Source organism: Rhinopithecus bieti, unplaced genomic scaffold (assembly GCF_001698545.2).
Source record: "Rhinopithecus bieti isolate Rb0 unplaced genomic scaffold, ASM169854v2 scaffold_24392, whole genome shotgun sequence".
Taxonomy (NCBI): Eukaryota; Metazoa; Chordata; class Mammalia; order Primates; family Cercopithecidae; genus Rhinopithecus; species Rhinopithecus bieti.
The window spans coordinates 2,664,064-2,675,856 of record NW_016812542.1 but is presented as its reverse complement, the minus strand read 5'-3'; the positions used below and the strand labels follow the sequence as shown (position 1 = coordinate 2,675,856).

Below are 11,793 nucleotides of genomic sequence, written 5' to 3'. Positions count from 1 at the left end.
TGAAAAAACGGTGGCTCAGAGAGGCAAAGCAATTTGCCCAGTGTGACATACCTGTGAAGCAGTGAAGCCTGGAATTTGAACCCAGGCAGTGTGACTCCAGAGATGGAGCTCTTAAGTATGGTGACAGATCAGGCATATCTGCATATTCTATGACAGGAAAGCAGTGTGGGTGGAAAATAGGGGTGCCTTCCTTTTTTTTTTTTTTGTAATGGCATTTTGGCAACTCCCTCAGGTAAATACCAAAGAGAAAATTGGTAGTCACTGTCAGACCAGTCGCCCTGCATCTCAGAAAAAACATTTTCTACTAAAGGGACTTGGAAGTGCTAACAGGCCAGAAAAAAACTGGATGAGGGACAAGAAAGACTGACACATGTGCTTTCTGCTGGTGTGGGGTTATCATGACTTTGCAAAATCAAACATCTTGAAAAAACATCAAAACATCTTGACATCTGACAAACCAGGTTGTTTCTCAGGATTGACTCAGACAATGATTGTCCAGAATACCAGGCCATAAATTTAACAGAACTGACCCAACCAGCAATGCCCGAAGTGCCTGTGGAATGTTAATCATGTTACTAGAAAAAAGGAGTGGTCAAATAAGTATGGGGATGTAGAGTTAAACAAGGGTAAGTAGGATCTTGATTGTGTGAACTTCTGTGACCCTCCAAGAGGGTCAGATATGGATGGCAAGATATGGATGGCAATTATCAGACCTTGGCCATGTGTCAATGGCTATCTCAGGGGACTGGTGTTCTGAGTGTTCCAGGGAACTCCTTTGGGGCAATGCTGCTTTAAGCCTTTCCCTTTTCCTTTTAGCGTAAGAAATCCCAAAGATGTTTGTGATTTCAGAGCAGTGTGTGTCTTGTGTCAATTCATTGCTGCTTCTAGGCTAGGAAGGGAAAAGGGTTGCCATGTTTCCAGTGATGAAAAAACTTTGTTAGGAAAGATGTTGAGATTAATAATACAAAATTAGACTGGAGTTTTTTGAGAGCCTTTCAGTTATTCAGCGGTGATGTCTCAGTAAAAGTGGAAGTAAACTGGGAACATGTCAACCTTTCTGAAGTGTTAATGTTTCACATAGTTTAGTTTGCTTGGTCTTTTACATATTGTTCAAACCATTAAGTTAGACCTCAGAATATAAAGCATGTTTATTTTGTAATGATAAAGGAAACACACATTTATGTGACTAAGATGTGGGAATTGTAGCCCTGGGCTCTGGTTATGTAAACATGGGAATCTGTGGAATTTACTCATAGTTTACAGGAAGTAAGGTGTCATTGTTTGGATAGTTTCCCGTCATAAAAAATTATCTAATTCGATTTTAAAATAGTAACCTTAGATGTTGTTTTCTACTCAGAAATTCATAGGAAACCCAAAATTGTATGTTTTTTTCTTTTCTTTTCTCTGTTTTTGTGAAAGAATTTTCTGTATTTTCTACCGAAAAGAAATTAGATGTCTCTGTTCCTGGCAGTGCACAATGTAATGATGTATATATTTACCACATGCACATGTGTAGGTGACCTGATATTAAATGTAGGGAAACGCTGTGTTGATTTCAGTGATGAGCTCCACGTACACAAAACCATCCTCCTTACTTGGTCATTTCCACAACTTCCAGTCCTGAGAACTGGTCACTCCAGCAGGTTTCAAGTAATAATCTGTGGCTGTCAAACGATTTTACTTGAAGCATTTTTGGCTTGTACTTCATTATAAGCTTGTATTTAAAACCAGAGGCAGGCCGGAAGCAGTGGCTTATGCCTGTAATCCCCAAATTGATTTTTGGGGATTTTGGGGAGGCCGAGGCAGGTGGATCACCTGAGGTCAGAAGTTCGAGACCAGCCGGATCAACTTGGTGAAACCTCGTCTCTACTGAAAATACAAAAAAGTTAGCCGGGCACTATGGTGGGTCCCTGTAGTCCCAGCTACTCAGGAGGCTGAGACAGGAGAATCACTTGAACCCGGAGGTAGAGGCTGTAGTGAGCCATGATCGCACCACTGCACTCCAGCCTGGGTGACAGAGTGAGACCCTGTCTCAAAACAAAATAAAATAAAATAAATAAAATAAAATTTCTTTCTTTCCTTCCTTCCTTCCTCTTCCTTCCTTCTTCCTTCCTTCCTTCCTTCCTCCCTCACCTCCCTCCCTCCCTTCCTTCTTTCTTCTTTTTTTTTGCAACAGAGTCTCACCCAGACTGGAGTGTAGTGATGCGATCTTGGCTCGCTGCAACCTCCACCCGCCAGGTTCAAGTGATTCTCCTGCCTCAGCCTCCTGAGTAGCTGAAACTACAGGCACATGCCACCACGCCCAGCTACTTTTTGTATTTTTAGTAGAGAGGGGGTTTCACCATGTTGGTCAAGCTGGTCTCAAACTCCTGACTTTGTGATCTGCCCGTCTCGGCCTCCCAAAATGTTGGGATTACAGGCATAAGCCACTACGCCTGGCCAAATTTTTTTTTTTTTTTTTTTTTTACTGTGGTACAATGTAAAACATAAAATGTACCAATTTTACCATGTTAAAGTGTACAGTTGAGTGGCATTTACTACATTCACAATGCTGTACAATCATCACCACAATCTAATTCCAGGGTAGTTTTATCACCCCAAAGGGAAACCCCACACCTATTGAGCAGTCTTCCCTGTTTTTCTCCTCCCTCCAGCTTTGCTCTCTCCATGGATTTGCCTATTCTGGAAGTTTCAAACAAATGGAATTGAACAATATGTGGTCTTTTGTGACTGGCTTCTTTCACTTAGTATACTGTTTTCACAGTTCATCCACATTGTAGCACATATCAGCATTTCATTCCTTTATATGGCTGAATAATATTCCATTTTTGGGGGATATTACCTTTTGTTTATCCCATCATCAGTTGATGGATATTTGGGTTGTTTCCACCTTTTGGCAATTGTGAATAGTGTTACCATGAATGTTTCATGTACACATTTTTATTTGAAAACCTGTTTCTAATTCTTTTGAGTATAGATCTAGAAGTGGAAATGGTGAGTCACATGGCTATACTGCTTACCTTAGTGAGTCACCACTGACCTGTTTTTCTCTTATCTTTTTTTTGAGATGTGGTCTTACTCCATTGCCCAGGCTGGAGTGCAGTAGCACAATCACAGCTCACTGCATCCTCAACCTCTGAGCTCAAGCAGTCATCTCACCTCAGCCTCCTGAGTAGCTGGGAGTATAGACACACACCACCATGCCTGACTAATTTTTATTTTTAATTTTTTTTGTACAGACAATGTCTCACTTTGTTGCCCAGGCTGATCTTGAACCTCTGGACTCAAGCACTTCTCCCATCTCTACCTCCCAAAACGTTGGTACTATAGGCATGAACCACCATGCCTGGCCTCTCTTATCTTAAATGCCTTTCTAAAAATAAAAATGCACCACAAAATATCAATCATGAGACTAGGGTTAAAGAATGTTTATATTTCTGGACCGAATATTAAAAGCCTAAGATGTTGCCTTGAGGTCAAAATTCATTCAGAATACTTTGCTAAATGAACAGACAAAGCAGGCAGAAGCCACTTCTATTCATTTGCTTCTTGCCATCCTTGGCCTTTTCCTAAAACATTTGGCCTTTCACAGAATTCAGTATCTCTAAAGATGATGGTTATAAATAGATGATACCGTCACTCTCCACTTTGGTTTTGTAATTTTTCTGGGTCAGACGGAAGCTCTCTAATCTCTTGTGTGATTTGGTTAAATGTAGAGTTTAATCCAGCGGTAAATCCGAGTTAGCTGCTCATCTTCCTTTTTATGTTTACTTTTGCTTAAATATCATGGTTCCCTAGGGCAGGGTAAAAGGATGACAGACAATGCTGATAATTTCCCAGCATGAAATTTGCTGGTGAGGATCCTAGTCCCAGCTAAAAATGAACAATAATGCAAAGTCTGACTGCCACAGACAGTGAGCTCCACAGAAGGGTATAAGAGCTAGTGAAAACCAAAGTGTTTTCCTATTCACACTCCCCACAGCACAGAGCTCCCTAGTCACCAAAATGTGTGGGGTTTTTTTCCCCCACCAACCAAGCAATTCCCCAGCAGACACCAACAGGCTGTCTTATGATTCAATTTAATTCTGGAGTTAGAGTCAGATCCTGCGGGTTAAGGGCTCAGTTCCACAGGCTGCTCCTATTTCAGATGCCAATTGCAAGTCCATAGCATGTTGTCACCTGTACTTCTGGGTTTGTTTGTTTGCTTTTGTTTTTTTTTTGAGACAGGGTCTTACTCTGTTGCCCAGGATGAGTGCAGTGTTGGCTCACTGCAGCCTCGATCTCCTGGGCTCAAGTGATACTTCCACCTCAGCCTCCTGAGTAACTAGGACCACAGGTACGTGCCACCATGCCTGGCTAATTTTTTATTTTTTATAGAGATGGGGGTCTTACTACGTTGCCCAGGGGGGTCACAAACTCCCGGAACTCAGCACCCACCTTGGCCTCCCAAAGTGCTGGGATTACAGGTGTGAGCCATTGTGCCCAGCCCACTTATGCTTCCAACCTACCGGCTATAAATCAAGTTACCAGGACCCCTTTCTCAGGTTCCATTAATTAGATAGGATGTCTCACAACTCAGGGAAACAGTTACTCACATTTACTGGCTTGTTATATTAATAAAGGATGCAGACGAGCAGCCTGATGAGGAGATGCACAGGGCAAGGCAGGTGGAGAGGAGCACAGAGCTTCCTTCCATGTGCTCCCAGGTGCTCCACCCTCCAGACACCTCCACACGTCCAGGAGCCTGGAAGCTCTGCGAGCCCTGTCCTTTGAGTTTTTACGGAGGCTTCATTACAAAGACACAATTGATTACATCATTGGCCATTAGTGAATAACTCAGCCATCAGTCCTCTCTCTCCCCCTGCCTGGAGGTGAAGGTGGGGTGGAGATAAAAGTTCCAACCATCCAATCACATGGTTGGTTCCCTTGGCAACCAGCCCCCTTTGGGAGGCTACCAAAGTCCCCAACCATCAGCCATCTCATTAGCATACAAAAATACTTATCCCTGCGGAGATTCCAAGAATTTTAGGAGCTGTGTGTACCAGGAAACTGGGACAAGGACCAAATACATAGTTCTTACATAAATCACAACATCACAAGGGTGTGTAGCCCATTCATGAATATGCAGCTCCTCATCCGTTAACTGCTCTTTGGTGGCTCAACCTTCCCAACACTTTTCAGATTTAGGGAAATAGTTTAGGAATTTTTCTCCATGAGAGGTCTGCTCTCACCTAGGACTTAGATCCCAAATATTGAACAATCAGTATAGTGCAGGCATCAACCAGTCTGCGCACAGGACCTGGGCCATGGTATAATGCAGCAGGTTCTGAATTCCGTCCCCCATCCCACCACCCCACCATCAGGCTCAATGCTGTAGTTGCTGGAACATGAAGTTTCTGGGTCCTGGAATTGGGATAAAGAGGCAATGACCATGGGAGGGCATGTTAGGGTATCGACTATTTACCAACCGATATAGAAGTAGAAGTATTTTATTTTCTATTTATTTTTTTATTTTTTTAAGATGAAGTTTTGCTTTTGTTGCCCAGGCTAGGGTGCAATGGTGCAATCTCAGCTTTCTGCAACCTCTGCCTCCTGGGTTCAAACGATTCTTCTGCCTCAGCCTCCCAAGTAGCTGGCATTACAGTTGCCCGCCACCATGCCTGGCTAACTTTTTGTATTTTTAGTAGAGACGAGGTATCACCATGTTGGCCAGGCTGGTCTTGAACTCCTGGCCTCAGGTGAACCGCCTGCCTTGGCCTCCCAAAGTGCTGGGATTACAGGCGTGAGCCACTGTGCCTAGCCCAGAAGTATTTTAATGTTTACACAGCTAGTATGACTGCACTGATGTGCTACGAGGATTCTATTACTAGAACTATCTTTCCCCACCATCCTTAACCATAAATCTTCAGGATCAAGATTCTGCTGTCTTACTCTACTGTCTTTCCACAAGTAGTTACCCCTTTTCCTATTCGAGAAGGCATCATTGTGCCTCCGTAAGAGATGACCCTTCTACCTACAGCAGTCTAGGAACATTACTGTCATGACCTGTGGTTCCTTGTTCTTTCAGGAATATCTTCCTCTATCCATTTTACTTGATATTTCCATCAACTTTTTTTTCTAAAGCCTCAGTTACACTTGGTCATTGTCCTGCTTAATAGCCATCAGTGTGTGTCTGACGCCTAAAAATAAACAATCCCCCCACTTCCGGCAAGGGAAAAAAAAACACACATATAACTTTAGAATGACATTCTAGGCCTCGGTTTCATTCCCAACATCTTTTTCAGTGACAACTTCTCTTCGTATCCTTCTCCCTATGCATGGGAATGCCTATTCTCCTCCAAATACACCCTGGCAATCACCATCTCTGTCTCTCAATTCCCTCAAGTATTCTCTTGCTAAAATCCTATCATACTTGCTGGTTATTCCTTCCGTGTCACACCCTCCCTTTTTTTGGAAGCTGTGGAGGAAGAATGTGAGCTAAGCTGAGCAGCCAGCCTTTTTCCGGGGTTGATGTGGGCATCTGGGGAGAGACCGTGACCGTCAGCTCTGAGGCTGTGTGAGCCTGGAGCTGCCACGACCATTTATTCTACGGCGTGGCAAAACCTGTCGGAGAACAAACTCAACGCGGGAGCAGGGCCAAGGAGTCAAGGGATTTCAGGAATGTGCCCTGATAGGCATCAGTGAAACCCCTGAGATCCCTCCTTGGATTTCTCTTCTGCTGGGGACAATACATTCCCTTTTTTTGCCTAAATTAATTTGAGTTAGCCTTTTGTAGCCTGTGAGAACGAGGTGGCCCTTCCTCCAAGACGCGGGTCATATGCCAAGTCCTTCTTGTGTTCCTGCCTCCTTTTTCTCTGGCCTTTATTTGCACTGTTTCGCTACTGCCTTGGGGTGTGTTGTTTTGCACATGCTTCATCCTGCTAGGACGTAAGGGCCTTCGGGAGGACAGATTCCTGGAGCGTCAAGGCCAGATTACATGGTTAATTAGGGAGGAAGTGGATGGTGGGTACTATGAGTGAGTTGCTCTTTTGTGAGATTAGGCAGGAAGAAAGAAAGGCTGGTAGGAAAAGGCGTAAGGGACCAGGCTTAAGGCTGGCTTAAGACTGACTCTAGAAGGCTCAAGAAGAAAAAAATTCAGCTCAGAGTAGATATGAGCGTTCATGCTTTTAAACAAAAGGAAGTCAGGGAAGAGGGAGGAAGAATGTATCAAAGAAAGAAAGTTCACTGCAGAAATTCCGTCTCAGGATCAGCAGGAGGGCCGGGAGAAGAGCTCAGAGAGGTTGAGGTTTGGGAAAGAGAAAAGGGTATTTATTCAGACACATGAATGGAGAAAATAATGTGTTAAGATGTGGTGACAATGTAACATGAAGAGGAGTTGAAGGAATACATACTTTATGATATTAATCTTGGCAAAGCAGCAAATCCTCAGTTTACTGGCCATGTTATCTAAGGATTTTAATTTAAGGCTATTTTCCTTAAAACTGCCTTAAGGATTTAACAGCTGTGTCTTTATTTTTCCTCATCACTTCTGGAGGTCACTTCTCATCAACTTCCTAAAGGGTCTCCTTGTCTGTATTCTCTTTCCCTATTAATCTCTTCTCTACCCAGTGTCAGGCATTCTGAAGTGTAAATCTTATCTTGTCACCTTCTTTCTTGAAACACTGCAAATCTTCTCAGAAATTCTAGAATGAAATTTCCAGTCCTTAGCTTAGCACATAGACCCTATATTCTGGGGATACAGATGTCATAGCCTAGCATGGAGATATATGTGGCAAGCAGGCCCTGCCCACCTGTCCAGAACACCTTCAGCCACCTCTTTCCTGCCCCCTTGCTTCCCTAATCCCCACCTCACATTTCACACCTCCACGATACTGAAGTTACTTGGTATTTTCTGCCAAACCGTGTGCTTTTCCATCCCTTGAAATCTTTCTGTATATTGCTTCAACTTAATTCAATAATATTCATTGAGCACAAAAAAGGTGTCTGTTGCTGTAGTGGGAGCTACAATAATCTTACTCAAACTGATTTACTAGGTTAACTCCTAACTTAGGTTAACTGCGGTGAAGGGATTGCCCTCCCTCTGTTGGAAGGCCCCCAGCCTGTCCCATCTGGCAGGAAGGGGGCAGCCTGCAATCCCCAAGGGCTGGTCTGGGGCTGCCAGATGTTCCAGGCAGGAAGCCCGAGGGGGCTCACCAAAGCTTGGCCTGGAGGAGATGACAGTGCTGCCCCTAGCTTGTCTGCCTGGGTACAGTAGTCCTTGACCTCCTATAGCCATTTGCTGGTAATTCATGCAGGATCCCTGTCAGCTTCTTTTTGATGGCATCTTTGGAGCTGCCGTAGATCATTCTACTCTTAGGGGTGCAGACTGAGGTGCTCAGAAGATAAACACCAGGTCCTCCACTTGGCTCTCTTTGGTCTCATAGGTTGCATCACAGAGGACATAGTGGCAGTCCTTGTCTGGCAGCATCTTGACAACGGTGGTGGTGTAGGAGTCGTCAACAGCCTACCCCGCTTCACCTGCCAGGGTCCCCCTGCCCTCCTCAAGGATAATGATCTCGTCCCCACTCAGGCAGAGAGCACCGCCATCTTACGTGTCTTCACCTCCTCTGCTGTTGAAGACTTGTGCTCCTTCTTGTCATCATGTCATTGAACACCATTTTTTTTTACTTTTCTCTTTTCTCTTTTTTTTTTTTTTTTTGTTTTTGAGACAGAGTCTTGCTCTGCCATCCAGGCTGGAGTGCAGTGGTGCGATCTCGGCTCACTGCAGCCTCCACCTCCCAGGTTCAAGCAATTTTTATGCCTCAGCCTCCCAAGTAGCTGGGATTACAGGCATGCGCCATCACGCCTGGCTAAGTTTTGTATTTTTAGTAGAGACGGGGTTTCACAATATTGGTCAGGCTTGTCTGGGACTCCTGACCTCAGGTGATCCACCCACCTCAGCCTCCCAAAATGCTAGGATTACAGGCGTGCGCCACCACTCTGGCCTCATTGAGCACCTTGATGATGACATCAGAAACAGCCACACCCGATGCCATGTTCCTGGAAGTAAGAAGGAGATGGCAGGGAGCGCCCCAGAAGAGGAGAATTGCTGCAGCTGCTGCCGGGATCTTATGAAGGCGCTGGGTTGAAGCATGAAATTCAAATGCAAGAATGGTACCTTTTACCTTTTGCTCCAGCGTTGAAACAGACTGTGGCTTTTTTTTTTTTTTTTTTTCAGTTGAGCATGAGGTGAAGTAGTTGGCTTATGTTTTGGGGCCAGGAGTCTCTTGAAATTCTCCACTTACTAATGCTCACTGTCCCAGAGGCATTTAGGAAATGCAAGGCATTTAGGAAATCACAGCCACATTCACTACAGTCCTCATTTTGTGGAATGCCTGGGCTATTTGTTTTGTTTTATTTATCTTGTTTAAAAGAAAATTACTGAATGAGTATATTTGAATTCACTTAAGTCAGATACTGATATGATGTGACCCCATTGTACAGGTCTGAGTTCTCCAGAGAGTTCTAGTCTGGGAATGCATTTGGAAAGTAATCAGCATGTAGTTAGTAGTTAAAGCTGTGAGTGTGAATGTGTTCACTAACGGGAGTGTGTGTGAAGAGTAAGAGGCGGCAGCCTAGGGCAGAGTCTTGGTGAACATGGATGTTTATGGGGCTGGAGAATGAGGAACCCAAAAAGGAATCTATAAAAGGTGTGAGCCTGGAAAGTAACTGGAGGCCAAGGATAAGAGTTTCAAAGAAAAGAGAGTGGTGAAAAGTGTGTAGTACTACAGAAAGATGTATTCCCCTATCTTCTTTAATTCAGATAAGCCTGGAGGGTGTCCTTTAGATTTAACAGCTTCTCCAAAGCAGCCACCATTGAGAGGCATAGTTGGGGGAAAGAGCAGATTGCAGAGGAAGGAGCTGGGAATGGGAGACTGATTATTTCAAGAGTTAGAAGTGAGCATGGAAGGTTACTAGAGAGGGGGTTGTGGAGTAAGAAAACACTTTAAACATAAATAGAGGGGAAATTCTTGAGCCTGTTTTATGATGAAGAGGAGAACTAGTTAAAAAGGAGAGCTTACAAATAAAAGTGCATGGTGGTGGAGATGATTAATGGAACAAGGTCCTGGAGGATTTGGGAGGGGGTGATCTGAAGGCCCGGTCCAACATTTCACCTTGGACTGGAGGAAGGAATAGGAAAAGCAAATATTTTGCAAACCAGGAGCATGTCTTATTTGTGTCTTTACCCCTGTGCAGCATGGTGCCTGTTTGCTGGAAGGTGAGGGAGGTACAGATGACTGTGCTGTAGGTGAGGGATGAAGGGTCAAGTGAACACTTGCCTGTTTTCAAAGAGGAGCAGTCAAGACCCTCTATTGAAGACACCTGAGAAAGTGGTGGGGCTTCGGAGAGAGAGTGCAGGTTGGGAGGACCCCAGAAGGAGGTGGAGAGGAGGAGGGAGAAGTAATTGTGCTGCTGGGAAGGCTCGCTAAGATTGGGGACCATGAAGTTAGAAGCCAAATCCGTGGTATTGGGGGATCTTCTCCAGGAGTGTGCAGATGCCCTTGGGTAGGAGTCAAGAAGGCAGCACCTGGCTGGGCGCAGTGGCTCACGCCTGTAATCCCAGCACTTTGGGAGGCTGAGGTAGGAGGATCACCTGAGGCCAGGAGTTTGAGACCAGCCTGGCCAACATGGCGAAACCCCGTCTCTACTAAGAAAAATACAAAAATTAATTGGGCTTGGTGGCGGGCGCCTGTAATCCCAGCTGCTCGGTAGGCTGAGGCAGGAGAATCATTTGAACCTGGGAGATGGAGGCTGCAGTAAGCTGAGATCATGCTGTTGCACTCCAGCCTGAGCGACAGAGTGAGACTCCATCTCAAATAAAGAAAGAAGTAAGAAAAGGAAGGAAGGAAGGAGGGAAGGAAGGAAGGAAGGAAGGAAGGAAGGAAGGAAGGAAGGAAGGAAGGAAGGAATGAAGGAAGGACATGAAAGTAAGCAAGCAGGCAGCACCTGTCAGAATAAGTCATCCACGTGGGAAGGGGATGAGGGGCTACTCTCTACTTTCTGGCATTAACTTTCCATTTCTCCCCCTGAGAGCTCAGCACCTGCTCTTTCCTCAGACACTGAGGTGGAGAGAGTTAAGCTCCTCCAGGCTCTCCCTTGGGGATTTGCATCCGTTTAGTGACCTGTGCTGACCATCGCCAGCCCTTGAACCAGCCTGGGTTGGGGGTTATGATTACTGCACTTCTGTGCTGCCCAGTTCCACCACACCCTTACTGTGCCTGTTCCTTTTTGTCAGGTTCCTGTGCTCCCTACATATATCCTAGAATGTTTAAAAATGTTCAACAGTCAATACCAAGTGTTATTGAGGATGCAAAACAACTGGAACACTCAGATACTGCTTGTGGGAATGTAAATGGAAAAAAACACTTCGAAAATTCTTTGGCAGTGCTGATTGTAAATATACCCAATGACAGTAATTCTACTCTGAAATATATGCCCAAGAGTAAATGCACTAAAAAATAGATACAAGAATGTGTATAGCAGCATTATTCCTAAAAATAAGCCAAGATTAGAAACAACCTAGATGTCCATCAGTGGTAGAATTGATAAATAAATTTGCTATGGTCCTGCAGTTGAATACAATTTGGTAGCAAAAATGAGCTGTTGCTACACGTGAAAACATGGATGCATCTCACAAACATAATGCTGAGTGAGAGCAGATGGATGCAACACACGTGCTGCGTGTTGTAATTACAGATAAATTTCAAAAGCAGGCAAAACTAATGGTTGAAGCAAGGACTGGGAGGGGACATG

The 11,793-nt window shown here is 44.5% G+C and overlaps 1 pseudogene; it reads right to left on the bottom strand.

Moving 5' to 3' along the window:
* Window positions 1-8,046: 8,046 nt before the first annotated feature.
* LOC108545036 (cofilin-1 pseudogene) lies at window positions 8,047-9,035 on the bottom strand (annotated as a pseudogene).
* Between the last annotated feature and the right edge of the window lie 2,758 nt (window positions 9,036-11,793).